We start from the raw sequence: 12,967 nt of genomic DNA on the forward strand, positions 1-12,967 counted from the left end.
TCCCCAAAGCGGCCAGGGGTCGCGAGGCGCCCTCCGGCGAGAGGAGCTGACCCCAGGGTTGCTCTTGGGGGCCGTGCCTGCCAAGTATCGCGGGACTTGTGCACATCGCAGAAGCGCCAGCTCCAGGAGCAGCTGGAGCGCGCTCGGTGCGCACCGCCCCAGCCCGGGGAGGAGCGGGAGCAGGGAGGGAGGAGGGCTGGGGGTGCTGGTTACGTAAATGATACTAGCCCAGTGAGAGGCCTCCAGGCTGGGGCTACGAGAGGAGGAGGGACCACGCGAGGAGGAGGGACCGGGAGGCGGCGGGCTGGGGTGGGAGGGGGGCGGGGGCCGGGGCGAAGTGACCAGGCGGCGGCGGCTCTACTGAGGTGACAACGTGCTAGCAGCCCTCTCTCGCTCTGGGCGCCTCCTCGGCCTCGGCGTCCGCTCTGGCCGCGCTCGAGGAGCCCTTCAGCCCGCCGCTGCGCTATGAAGGCCCCTCTCTGGGGCTGGCCGAGGCTGGAGCCGGCTCTCTCTGCTCGCGGGCAAGTGTGAAGAGAGAGGCGCGGGCGGGAGCCGGGGCTGCGCGCGGCGCTCGCGGGCCGGCGCGGGTTCCAGGTGAGCGCGGACTCGGCGAGCCCCGCACTCGGCGCGGCCGGCCGGCGCCTGCTGGGCTTGATCTGAGGCTGAATCCCGTGTGTGGACCGCCGTTCCCTCTTCGCGGGATCGTTGGCCAGGATAGCAGGTCTCCGTCTCTTTCTCGCTTCCCCTCTTTTCCTCTTGATTGTCTGGGACGAGCTCCCTCTGGGCTGCCAGAGTGCCTGGGCTAGGTGCCGCAAAGTCCCGCGGCGAGTGCCAGGGCGCGGAGCCGAGCGCCCCAGGCCGGTCCCAGGGCAAAGGCAGGGGCGCGGGCGGACCTGGCGAGGCGGCCTCCCGGGAGCTCCGAGTGCGCTCGCCTGCGGGGCTGCAGGTGTTGCGGGAGGACCGCGTGCCGCGGAACTTTCTGCCGCTGCCCACCTTCTGCTCTGCTTTTCTGGCTACCCCGCTGAGTTGGGGAGGTGGGGGGCTCTGGCCCTCTCTGCGTTCTGGTGACGTTCCTCCGCGGGGGTGGCTCGGCCTCCAAGCCCAGACAACTTTCTCGCACCAGCTGCAGGCAGCCCCGGCTGCGTTGCGGGCGTTTCTACTCGACCCGACACCAGGCGCTCCCTGGGTCTTGGGTGTCTTCCTCGACGGTTGCCTTCGTATCATGCCCCCTTTGCCTCGCTTTTTCAGAGTCCTCTTGCCTCTCATTCTTGTCGTGTCTCTGCCTCTGTTTCTCTTTCTGAGCCTTGGTCCTCTCAGTCCACACTCTCTGGCCATGTATCTGTTTTTTTCTCTTATTCTGGTTCCCTCTTTCTTTCTTGGGATGTCTGTGTCCCTGTTAATCTGTCTTTCCTCTTGTCTCTCCGTTTTGCAGCATTTGTTCTCTTTCTGTGTCTGCTTCTCGCAGCTTATCTCTGTCTCCCTCTGTCATCTCCCTGCCCTGTCTTCCCGAACACCAGCCCCGTGATCCCGAAGCACCTTGGTTAGGGGAGCAAGCCCTGGCGCATCTAATGGGCATCTCCAGGTGCAGAGATTTTCCTGCGGGGTCAGTGGGGACGCGGAGGAGACAGCCTGCCCTTGTCCGGGCTGTCGTGGACCTGAAGGAGGGGCGCAAGGGGTTAGAGTGGAGGGCACCGCGGCAGGCTCCCCTCGCTGGGTCTGAGGGCGCTGCGCTGCTGCGAACCTGAGCGCAGTGAGGCTGCTACTCTGGACAGCGAAAGCTGCGCAAGCCCCTCCCGCATACCCGATTCTTTGACTATGGTTAGTTGAATTTCCAGGAGAAGAGTCTGCCTCCCCAACCTTTATAGCCAGCTGCAGGAGAACGGACAGTGGGCAGGCAAACATAGATGCTTTGGGGTTCAGGGAAACTAACCTCGAAAGGGTGGGAGCTTTCTTCAGGCAAAGGTGTTGCTAGCAGAGGAGAGGAGCTTTGGGGACTAAGGTATGCCTGCCTTAAACTACCATGCATTCAGTGCTTAGGAAAGCGGTTTCCTTGGAGAGATCGTGGTCAGCCTTCCCTGAAACAGCATAACAACATAGAGGTTTTATTCGCAAGGCTAAAGGCACTTGGCTGCCAAAGCCCCCTTGAAATTTCTGGTATCCTTGAATATTTTCAGCTTTATGTGAAAGCTGCCTTTCCTCAGAGTCTCAGTCAGTCTCTCTCTCTCTCTCTTTTTCTGTGTCTCTTTCTCTCGCTGTCTCCCTGTCTCTCTGTCTCGTTTGCGTTCATGCCCTCTAGTGTTAAAGAAACCTGCTGGTTCGAGAATATTGAAAAGTAAGGTCAACCTATTGGTTATTTACTTTTGGACCTCTCACCTTCCGGGTTAATTCTCCTTGTATTACCCGCATCCTTTCCTTTTCCTCAATGAATGACTTTTGCATTACATTACTAACCTTTCTTTCCCCCGCACCCCCCTCCCGCGATCTCTGTTTTCTTTTTTTTTTGTTTTTCCCCCACGTCTCCTGCAGAATAAGAACCTTCATATTGAAACCCTATTCGTTTGATTTAGGAGCTGGATAGATTTGGAGAATTTGTGTAGCCTAAGGCAGACTTTGAACATTAAAAAGATGCATTTCTCTGCACTGTTTGCCATAAACCAGGATTTCACATCTCTCCTTTAGCCCCTATCCACCTTCAATTCCATGGAGAATTTTCCTGGCTGCTTCTGCTTGTTTAAATAAATGCTTTTATTTCACCATTTCTGTGATGCTTATCCCATTCCAGGGCTTAAGGTACTTGCTTAAGTAGGGGCACTGTGTCTCAGATCCGCTTTGGAGAGGAAGAATAGAAAGCTTTTCCAAAGGAATTATAGGGTGCTGCTGGTATAGATTGATTCCAGTTCGGAAAGTCCTGAGTGGGAATGTAAGAATGGAGACTGTCTCAGATATGTAGTCCCTAGGACAGTGTGGGGAAACTAGTAAGTGCTTAATAAAAACTTATTGGTTGATTGATTAGCATGCAGCAGATCATAGGCTTCCAAGTTACCAGCTATACTAAGGAGCCTGCAGCTAAATTCCACCTCCCCACTCCTTTTTTGGGAGGTTTCATTTAGATTTTTTATGAATGGTAATTGAGAACTAGTAGAAGGGATATTGAAACAGGAGTCTTCTGCTTGTTTGTAGTTCATGTTATTGCTTGAATTTGCCCCTTTTTGCAAGTCTACAACTTGGCTGGTGTTCTTTAACACAGTCATTGCAGATTGAAGAAATGAGTTTAGAGGCCCTGAAATGTGGCATCTCTCAACCTCCTTACCTGAAAGTAAGTTGGGACATGGCATCATTTTTGGGTGAATACTTTCATGTGGTTTCTAACAAGTGAAAAGTTCTCTCTTTTAATATAAAGAACAGATATATTAGCTTAAAATACTTGGGGGCTATATATTGATCTGTAAGCTGGATTACTTACCCTAAATAATTTATGGATTCCCTTACTGCCTCATATATATATATATGTGTGTATATATATATGTGTATATATATATATATATATATATGAGGCAGTAAGGGAATCCATAAATTATATACATATATATATGAGATGTGTGAGATATATATGAGATGTGTGATACTGCATGAATATGAGAATTTCCTAAAGTACCTGGAAACATAATGCCTCCTAATTCAAAGTGATAATAGGAATCCATGGGCAGCAATACTACTTTCTTGATGATATGCTAGTCACTTCTTAAAATAGTTGGTAATTTACCATGAGTATGGTGCAGGAGCATGTTCAAAGCAATTTTTCTTTAAAAATATTATTTATAAATCACTTGATACTCTACCCAATTTTTATATTTAAAAATAGCAAAGACATAATGAAGGTGGAAAATCTGATATTGTTTGAGATACCTTCTATTCGTTTTACAGGTTTAACTTATGCATCTAACTTTTTAACTTACTGGGCAGTCATTTCAGTTTAAACAGTTATGTCAGAGTGAAATATGTTGTTATCATGCCAACTTGATTTCTAGAAATAGTAGTTGTAACAGGAACATTTTCATGTAATAGAGCTTGTACAGCTTATAAAAACTTCAGGATTTTAGGAAAGGGGTGAGATAAGAAGTAACAAATGGGTATTTTTATTCTTTATGAATGGGCAGATGAAGAGAATCCTGGTATTTCTGAATAATGACAGTCGAGAAAATGCTTGAGAATAAAGTATGAATAGAATTAAGTCTTACTGTCTAAAATAAATTATAATGCTACATATCTCTGTTAGGTGTTCATTGTCCTTTTAAAAATGGACACTTCATATAGTTATGACCTTTAACTAATTTGCCTTATTAGACATGATATTCTCAAGAGAAACCTCTTGCAACAAACAACACATTCTTGACAGCGACTCTTAGTACATCACCTTCTTGTATTTTTGTCCCTGTCGGAAGGAACATGTAGACATCTTAAATCTAATGGGATCTAACAGGATCACTGCTTTGAAGTCTGAATGACCATATGCCTAGTTATCAAAGGATTTAAACTGGGCTTTGGTTCTAAATCCTTCCCTCTGCTCTTGTCATCAAAATAAACTCATGTGAAACATCAAATCAAGTCCTACATATATATACTCATATTTATTCTGATAACCTATTTAATGACATTTCTAACAGCAACCCCCCCACACTACACACACACACACACACACACACACACACACACACATAGACACACAGTGGCTAAGCATATGTTTGAAAATGTAAATCACATTTAGAGATCTGGCACTGTCTGCTTTGATACACCATTTATTATTTTATCAGACTTCTGTTTACAATTTCTATCTTAAGGCACATTGTTGAAGGACTTCTGCCGTTCAAATATATGCATACCTGTGTTTGAAAAGTCTGGTTTTTCATTGTGAAATTTAGCTTTTCAAGGAAATTTATGAAAATGAATACATTTAATTCAGTAATAGTCATCCGTTTGGGGCATTATAAACAATTATATCTAGTTTTTGGGAGGAGCAGTATAAACCAAACAGACTTTAATCACTTGATATTTGTCTCTTCTTGATTTCATATTTAGACCTGTGCCTGTGTTTTCAGTGTAGTATATCTATTATAATACATTTAATTGGTCTTAGCTTGATTACCAAGAAATGATTACAGGTGGCTAAAGACATCTGTGTGATTGTGATTACTGTGTGCTCTCATGTCCCTAAATTCATTTATAGCTATGAGCTTTTCAAGCTGTTTTTAGTATGTCTTTAGACTTATAGTTAAATGAAATTCTTAATTTTTAAAAGTTGTCACTACAGAGATTGCTGGAATCTAAAATTTAAATTGTAAGTTAAAGTTGGGAGACATGCTTTTCCTTTAAGGGCTCAACTTCATTCAATGTCCATGTACTTAGAGTCCTCATGAACTGTCAGGCTCTCTCTTAATGTCTACACTACCATAATTACCTACCCTTCAGAAATGAACTCAAACACAATTCAAAATATCAGTTATTAAAAATTGTTCCAGGTTATGGTTAATCCTCTCAAGATAGTTTGAGAGGGATGTAGGGAGAAGAATGACTATTATTATCATAGATATGAACATATTTGTTATCATCTTGTAGATCATGTGACAAAACTAAATACAATGTCCATAATAAATACTTAGATTTCTTTCATATTTTTTAAAGATATGCTCATTGTCAAGATAGATGGGGGCTGTCCAAGATATATCATGTTAAGGTTTTAACATGAAGAGGAATTAATTGGGACTCTGTTTCATATATTCCACTACATTGAATTGTCACTTAAATCTTATTTAAGCTCTTATACAACATTTTAGGAAGAGTGTGATTAATCTGCTTGTTGACACTTTGGTGAACATAATGCACGTGGTGAGTAGCCACTGTAAACAGAAAGAAGAATTTAAAAGCATAGCACAATCAAAAATCATCCAAATAACATCTCGAAGATAGTAGTAAATGTCAACTTAGTCTCTTGTCTTATATTAATTGCCTTGATATTACAAGCAAAGCACCTCTTTTTTGTTGATAAAGTGGATTTTGACATATGAGGAGGATTATGTAGCTTAGAAGCATAATAACTGACTTAATTTCCTCTTGAGATTATTATTATATAATTAGTTTCAGATAGAGAGGGTGAGATTTATATGACTATCAAGACCCCAATGAAATACAACCATTAGTTTAAAGAAAGAAAAATGGAATAAAATATATGTAAAGGTGTGTCCATTCCAACTTATTTATGAAGAAGGTAAGATGGTGTATTGGGTTATAAATTGATAAAGTGGCTAAAATTCGTTGGCTGTTTGTATTTGTACTGTGGTAAGTAAACATCTGGCAGGTCTTAACATGTTTTATCTTTATAACAACAATATGAGTAATAGTATGTTACTGTTGCCATTGTATAAATGAGGCCTCACCTTCTCAGAATCACACAGCTAATATGTGTGAGTGTCAAGGATGACACCAGTTTGTTCTGCCTTGAAGCCAATAATCTAATAGTTCTCAGTCTGACATTTTCACTGACTGATAATTTAAAAAAATCAAGTGGTAAACTCTATGTGATTATTTTCTTTTGTACAGTAAGAATGATTGAAAAAGTCTACTTCTATCATCACAATTTTATAAAAGTGGATATTTTAACACCAAATAACATGGAAGAACTGAATCTCAAAATAAATAATAGTTATTTAAAGAGAATAAATTAAGCTCCCTGTACATTTTTCCACATTGTACTCATTTTCCTAATTTCACCCAAGACTGATGAAAATTTCATCACAAAAAATTTCCTGTAGATTGTGCTTGGATGCCCATCTTACTCTGAACCACTGTGATATGCTGCCTACTCTATGCACCCACACAGCTCTGGCCAACATGCTCATCATATGCATGACTTGATGACATAATGCTTATAGCTTATTCCATTCTCTTCCTAGTTTCAGATAAAATTTGGACCTAGGAAAGATGCTAGCACTTGCTTTAGCCTTAGTTTACTGTGTTAATGTTTGTTGAAATGATTGGAAGATTAGGGATGACTTGTTCCTTCTTGGTAGTTAACTGCCATTTACTGATACTAAGATGGTGCCACTTTGTGTCCTGGGACTGGAAATGAATATTGGGCAATGACAAAAACAGCTTGTCAGAACTAATTTCTCCATCCTCCCTCCAAAAAACACATCCCACCCTGTACGGATCAGTTTGCTCCATTTTTACTTCTTTGCCTTGGCGAAAGTGAAGCAAGTTTGCTTAGTGCTTTTGTAAAACTGGCGGTTGGTTTTACATCCCAGGTTGCTTTAGATAGTGTCTATTTGGGCCATCAAAGAGGAAAAGAGTACTGGTGGAGTGTGTGAAATGTGGCTAAATTGACCTAAGACATTAGTTTCATTTCTACCAAAGCAGTTTGTAAATCCAAATTACCTTGAGTTTATTTATTCATTTTAGTTACAGGTGTTCAGGTCCCACTGATAAAGAGTCTCATTTAACTGGGATGGATCCACAGAATCTACCTTTATACACATTTTCCTATGTGATTCTGAGGTGCAGTGACATTTCAAGCAACTAATCTGCTTGTAGTGTATCACTTAACAGATTTATTTAACAAAACACAGCAATTACTATGCTCCAGAGTTGTTCTAAGTGCTTTGCAGATATTGATTCATTTAACCATAAAGACCTTCAAAAGTAGATTTTGTTAGTATTCTTATCTTAGAGACAAGGAAAGTGAGTCACAGAAAGGTTTAGTAAGTTGGCCAGTGTAAGAAGATCAGTGGAAGGGCAAGGATGATGCTAATTTTGATAAAATAATTAAAACTACCTACGTGTGTGTGTGTGTGTGTGTGTTTGTGCATGTGTGTGTGTGTGTGTGTGTGTTTTGAGACAGAATCTCCCTCTGTCACCCATCCTGGAGTGCAGTGGTGCAATTATAGTTCACTGCAGCCTTAAACCCCTTGGCGCAGCCTCCCAAGTAACTAGGACTACAGGCATGTGCTGCCATGTCTGGCTAATTTTTAATTTTTTTTTTTTTTTTTTTTTTTTTTGGTAGAGACAGAGTCTCACTATGTTGCCCAGGCTGATCTTAAACTCCTGGCCTCAAGTAATCCTCCTGCCTCAGCCTCACAGTGTGCTGGGATTACAGGCATGAGCCACTGATCCTGGCCGTGCTTTGAGCCATAAAACTTGAAGTAGCAGAATTGAAAACAGAACCCAGATTTCTATGTCTTTTCCCTATTTGAGTAAGTTTTGCCTTTGAAAGTGAAGGAAGAAAAGCTGATATTTCTCAAGTTGGAAAATGTTTAAAAAGTTTATATTTTAGAAGCTGTAGCACCAGATTAAGAAATAAATATAATTATGACTGGGATAGTAAACATGGAAAAATCAGTGGTTTTCCTCAGGTAGTGTCATCATTGACTTGGCCTCTAATTAGACATAGACCAAAACAATATTAATAATCACTAATACATAGTGTTGCAGACAATAATATTTTTAAAAGATTTGGAAAAGAAATAGCTGTTTGTTTCAATCCATAACAAAATAACCATATATACTTCAATACGTAACTAAGATTTACATCTTTATACTAAATAAGAAACAATTTATTTTCCTGTAATGCTCCTCATAAAATCTTTAAGTTACATTAGGAAATATTCATATTTATGGAAGGATTGGGGAAATTCTACCTAAATTTATGGATTTTTTCTCAATAATTTTTGTAAGCTTTGTATAAGATGGAATATTTGTAATTTATAATCACTTGTGAAAACTGATGTATTAATCTTTAACAAAGTACATTTTCTCCTTTTCTGTTATTTAATATTTTTGTTTAATACACTATAATAATCTTGTAAAATGGCTTTTCTTTGGTGTTTTTTAAAATAAATTTTATTTTAGACTGATGTTTGTTTAAATTATGTAAATTATTTGAATTCTAAACCCCCAATAATGAGTCATTCCACTTGTGTGGTTTAAAAAAGAGTTAAAAATCAGCATTTAGAAACAATGTGATTTCCAATTCTGTAAATGATGTAAGGGTTTATGGGGTTACTGACTATTCTACTTTCAAGACTCACTACCATCTTTTCTCTTTTTCTTGTAGCAAATTTCACCAGGATTCCTGAGACTTATATTTCTTCGATTCTCTTGATCATTCAGTCTCAAATAGGATTATATATCACTTGTCCTGAAAGATATTAGAAATAGTCTGTCACTGAATATGGTGCAGATTTTATTCATATGTTACAGATTTTAAGCATACCTTTTGATTTTTTTCTTAAGGTAAATACTGTGTTTATTATTTTTTTAGTATTCTTTTTCTTTGCTCCATATCTTGTTCTTTGTTCTTCTTTCCATTCTTCTTCATGATGCTTTTTGCTTTAAATTGTCTCTCTTTTATGACTTAATAAATCTTCATGTAGCCAGACTAAACTATGTATTGGTGTCCTTGATTCTGGTAAAACAAAACAAAACAAAACAAAACACAAAAAAGGAAATTAAAAAAGGCTGTTCATTTCATCATTTAGTTTCTGAATAGGTAAGAGACATTATAGCTCTTGCATCTAGGTCATTTAACAGGAGGATGGGGATGCTAAATTTGCATCTCATTACCTTTGTCTACTTTTAGAATTGCGTGCTTGGGCCCTGTGGTCAGTTAGCAGGTGGCAGGCCATGGCTCCAAAGGAATGCTGTGTTATTTTAGGGGATGCCAATTTCACTTGCCACACGGTTCTCACATTACTTGGTCAGACTTTTTAAAAATAAAACAACCAATATATGTTTCATTATTTATGCTAGATTACTGACTTCACGTGTCAAAAATCATTGTGATATTGATAGACTGTGATAAATAATTTTAACAGTTTATATTCTGTGGTACCCACTGTCAGACTTATGGATAGTATTTCCTTTATTTTGGTAACCTAGAGCAGACATTTTGTCCAAAATTTTTAAAAGACTTTTATTGTTGTGCACTAAAGTTGAGATGAATTGTAGGTAATTGGATGGTACAGCTGAATTAACACATTGAATTGCTAGTTATGAGACACATCATTTGCTTTTGCAGACAACAATAGGCCCATTTTTGCTTCTACAATGCACAAATTCTTATTATCTATATAAAATTCTAATTCAAGTGGGATAACATGTATACATCATTTCCATTCCTTTTGTAAGGAAAGCTAACTTCCACAAATGTAAAATATTTGCAAATATCTCAAATAATTTTGAACTTCAATTAATCTTTTTTTGCAAATGTTAATGAGTTTTCTCATTTCCCACAAACAGAATAGGATATAAGGCATTTTGAACATGAAATCAGTAGTATCAGTTTTACCCTGTGTACCTTAAGGTCTGTGCAGATGGGCAATTCACATTTATCTCAACAGAGATCCTTATTTGAATCATTCTGAAGAGCATTATTACTATCATGATTATGGTGACATGCAACAGTGTAATAATTTTGTTGGCTCTTGGGTTTTTTTCATTTTAGACTTTTTAAAGTATAGCTTCTTAGTTTTCAATAGATGAGTATCCATTTTAAGGGGAAGGAATAAGAACTATTTTGATCTAAACTGCCTTCTGAAAACTCATTAATTCAAGCATTAAACAGAGGGATTAAAAGTTTTAAAACTGTTACAAATTGTAGAGAGTAAAGCAAGGCAAAGGAAACTGCCTAGAATGTAGTGGGGGGTCGGGGCGGGGGGAGGTGGGTTGGTGGCTTGAAGTTGAGGAGATTCACTCTGCCCATATTAAGCCCCCAAAGGCCTGAGGGTCAATAATGTTGAAAAAGGTAGAGAACAGAAATGAGAGTCTGGGGCTAAAACAAAATAATTTATCAAACATGTATAGATGAAATAGATAGTCTTGTATTCACAACTCTACTTTCTAGGTAAACATCTCTATAGTAAGTTTTTCTCACTCGCTCACCCAACTATCCACTCTTAACATGTACTAACTACCAAGGAACAGCAAGGGCAACTAAGGATGGGTCTTAGAAAAACAATGCCCCTTTTATTTTGGCACTTACAGTCTTTAATCCTAATGGTCAGCTTTTTGCTTGCCCTAAAGCAAAGTCTTTTAGTCAACAAGACCCACTCAAATTCACAGAGATCTGCATTTTTTATTCCTTTATATTCTTTACTTTTTTTTTTTTTTCTTGAGCCAGTGTCTCTTGCCCAGGCTGGAATACAGTGGCATGATCATAGCTCACTACATGTAACCTCAAACTCCTGGGCTAAAGCAATCCTCCTGCCTTAGCCTCCCAAGCAAGTAGGGCTACAGAAACGTCTCACCACACCCAGCTAACTTTTATAATTTGTAGAAATGGGGGACCTTGCTATGCTGCCTAGGCTGGTATTCCTTCATTCTTAAATACATAAAATAGCAATCAAGGATCACAGACATTTAAGATACAATGTAGGAACAAAAATTTTAGAACGTCTGCAACATGAAAAAAAAAGAGACCAAGTTAAAGAAACCAGTAGCAACAAAATGACTTTGCAAGAAACACACAATAAGAGGACCATAAAAGAGACAAACATATGTTATTTATATATATTTATATATATCTATATATACACACATATGTATATATATATACACATATATGTATATATATATATATATAAAATTCTTGAAAAGATCCAGTAAAATATTGCATTCATAAAAGAAGTGGATGATATAGAAAAAGGAACACTAAATGAGAAAGAAAAGCTCTTGGAAATTGAATATTTTCAGATATTTTAAGGGAAAATTTGTAATTTTAAATGGAGAAAAATCTGTCAATTCTAACAAAAATGAAACAAGATGGAAAATATGAGTCACAGTGAATCTCCACGAAGCATGACTTCCTACTAATTGGACGTCTAGTAAGAAAACAAAAAATACAGTTACAGCAAGCATTAATGAATTGAAGATAATTATCAAATTTCTGAGGAAAGGTGATTTACAACTCAGCATACCACACCCAGTCAAAATATCCCGTGTCAGGGTAGAATTAAGACATTTTAAGACATATAAAGACAAACTTTATCTTCTTTAAATATAACCTTTCTTGAAAAGTTACTCAAGGTTGAACCTCAGCCAACTATGGTTAAGAAAAAGAGAAAGACATGGCATGATGGCTATGTGAAGTAGTCCAAGAAGGTGAACAAATTGTGTTGTTTCAACCTGGTATAGGATTAGTATAAGGAAATGGAGGGTTTGGTTGGTGGGAGGATTTGGGACAAAAAGGGGACATTATAGAATATTTAATGTTTAAGGAGTCTTTAAAAAGACAAAAAATGTACAAAGAAAAAAAGTAGAAATGTCAGGTAAAACAAAAGAACATGCAAAAAAGGAAAATGACCACAGGACTTTAGTTGGCTCCAAAATGAATAATATTTTTATATTAAATATACATGGTATTTACTGATTTTCATCTTTTGATTGACTTCATTCAGTAAATCTTACTTAAAATGTGGAAGATAATTGTGGTGATAGAACAAAATGCAAATATCAAGACTGACAATGTCACAATAAACATACAGGTGGTTGATGTTGGGAATTAGGTATGGGGACTGGAGAGAGTTGAAGGAAAGGTTAGGGATTGGAATAGTAGCATATCACAAAATAGGAGTCAAGAGATAGTGTCTGTAGTTAATATAAGAAATAGCACTGATATAGTTCTTAAAGTTACAAAGATAACTAACAAGAGGAATAATAACTATATTAGGAGGAAAGATACAGAGAAGTTCTGAATATGATGTGAAGTGACTTAGATAATGGCTAAACTACTTTGAGTTTGCTTGGTCGAAGTATGCTTTAATTTTTTTGAAAAAAAATTTGATTATGCTTCGATCAGTGTGTACTTCCCAGATTTCCACAGATTCCAACCACTCTCTGTGGAGGCATCATGATCCATAAAGATATTGGGATTTAAAGGTTCTACTGTAGAGCTAATAAACAATTAAAAGTGAGTTGCTCT

At 38.8% G+C, this 12,967-nt stretch overlaps 1 protein-coding gene across 11 annotated transcripts in view; it reads left to right on the top strand.

Moving 5' to 3' along the window:
* Nucleotides 1-311: 311 nt before the first annotated feature.
* The window catches only part of GALNT13 (polypeptide N-acetylgalactosaminyltransferase 13), a 580,804-nt gene continuing 568,148 nt past the window's right edge, over nt 312-12,967 (top strand). For 7 of the 11 annotated variants that reach the window (XM_054549375.2, XM_054549377.2, XM_063712809.1 and 4 more), the window contains exon 1: nt 323-721. The gene's annotated coding sequence lies outside the window, so the exon portion shown is untranslated. Of the gene's footprint in view, nt 722-12,967 lie in introns of all 11 variants that reach the window. The other 4 variants (XM_002812491.6, XM_054549372.2, XM_024243884.3 and 1 more) reach the window with 3 other exon arrangements.

This window comes from Pongo abelii, chromosome 11 (genome assembly GCF_028885655.2).
Source record: "Pongo abelii isolate AG06213 chromosome 11, NHGRI_mPonAbe1-v2.0_pri, whole genome shotgun sequence".
NCBI classification, from domain to species: Eukaryota; Metazoa; Chordata; class Mammalia; order Primates; family Hominidae; genus Pongo; species Pongo abelii.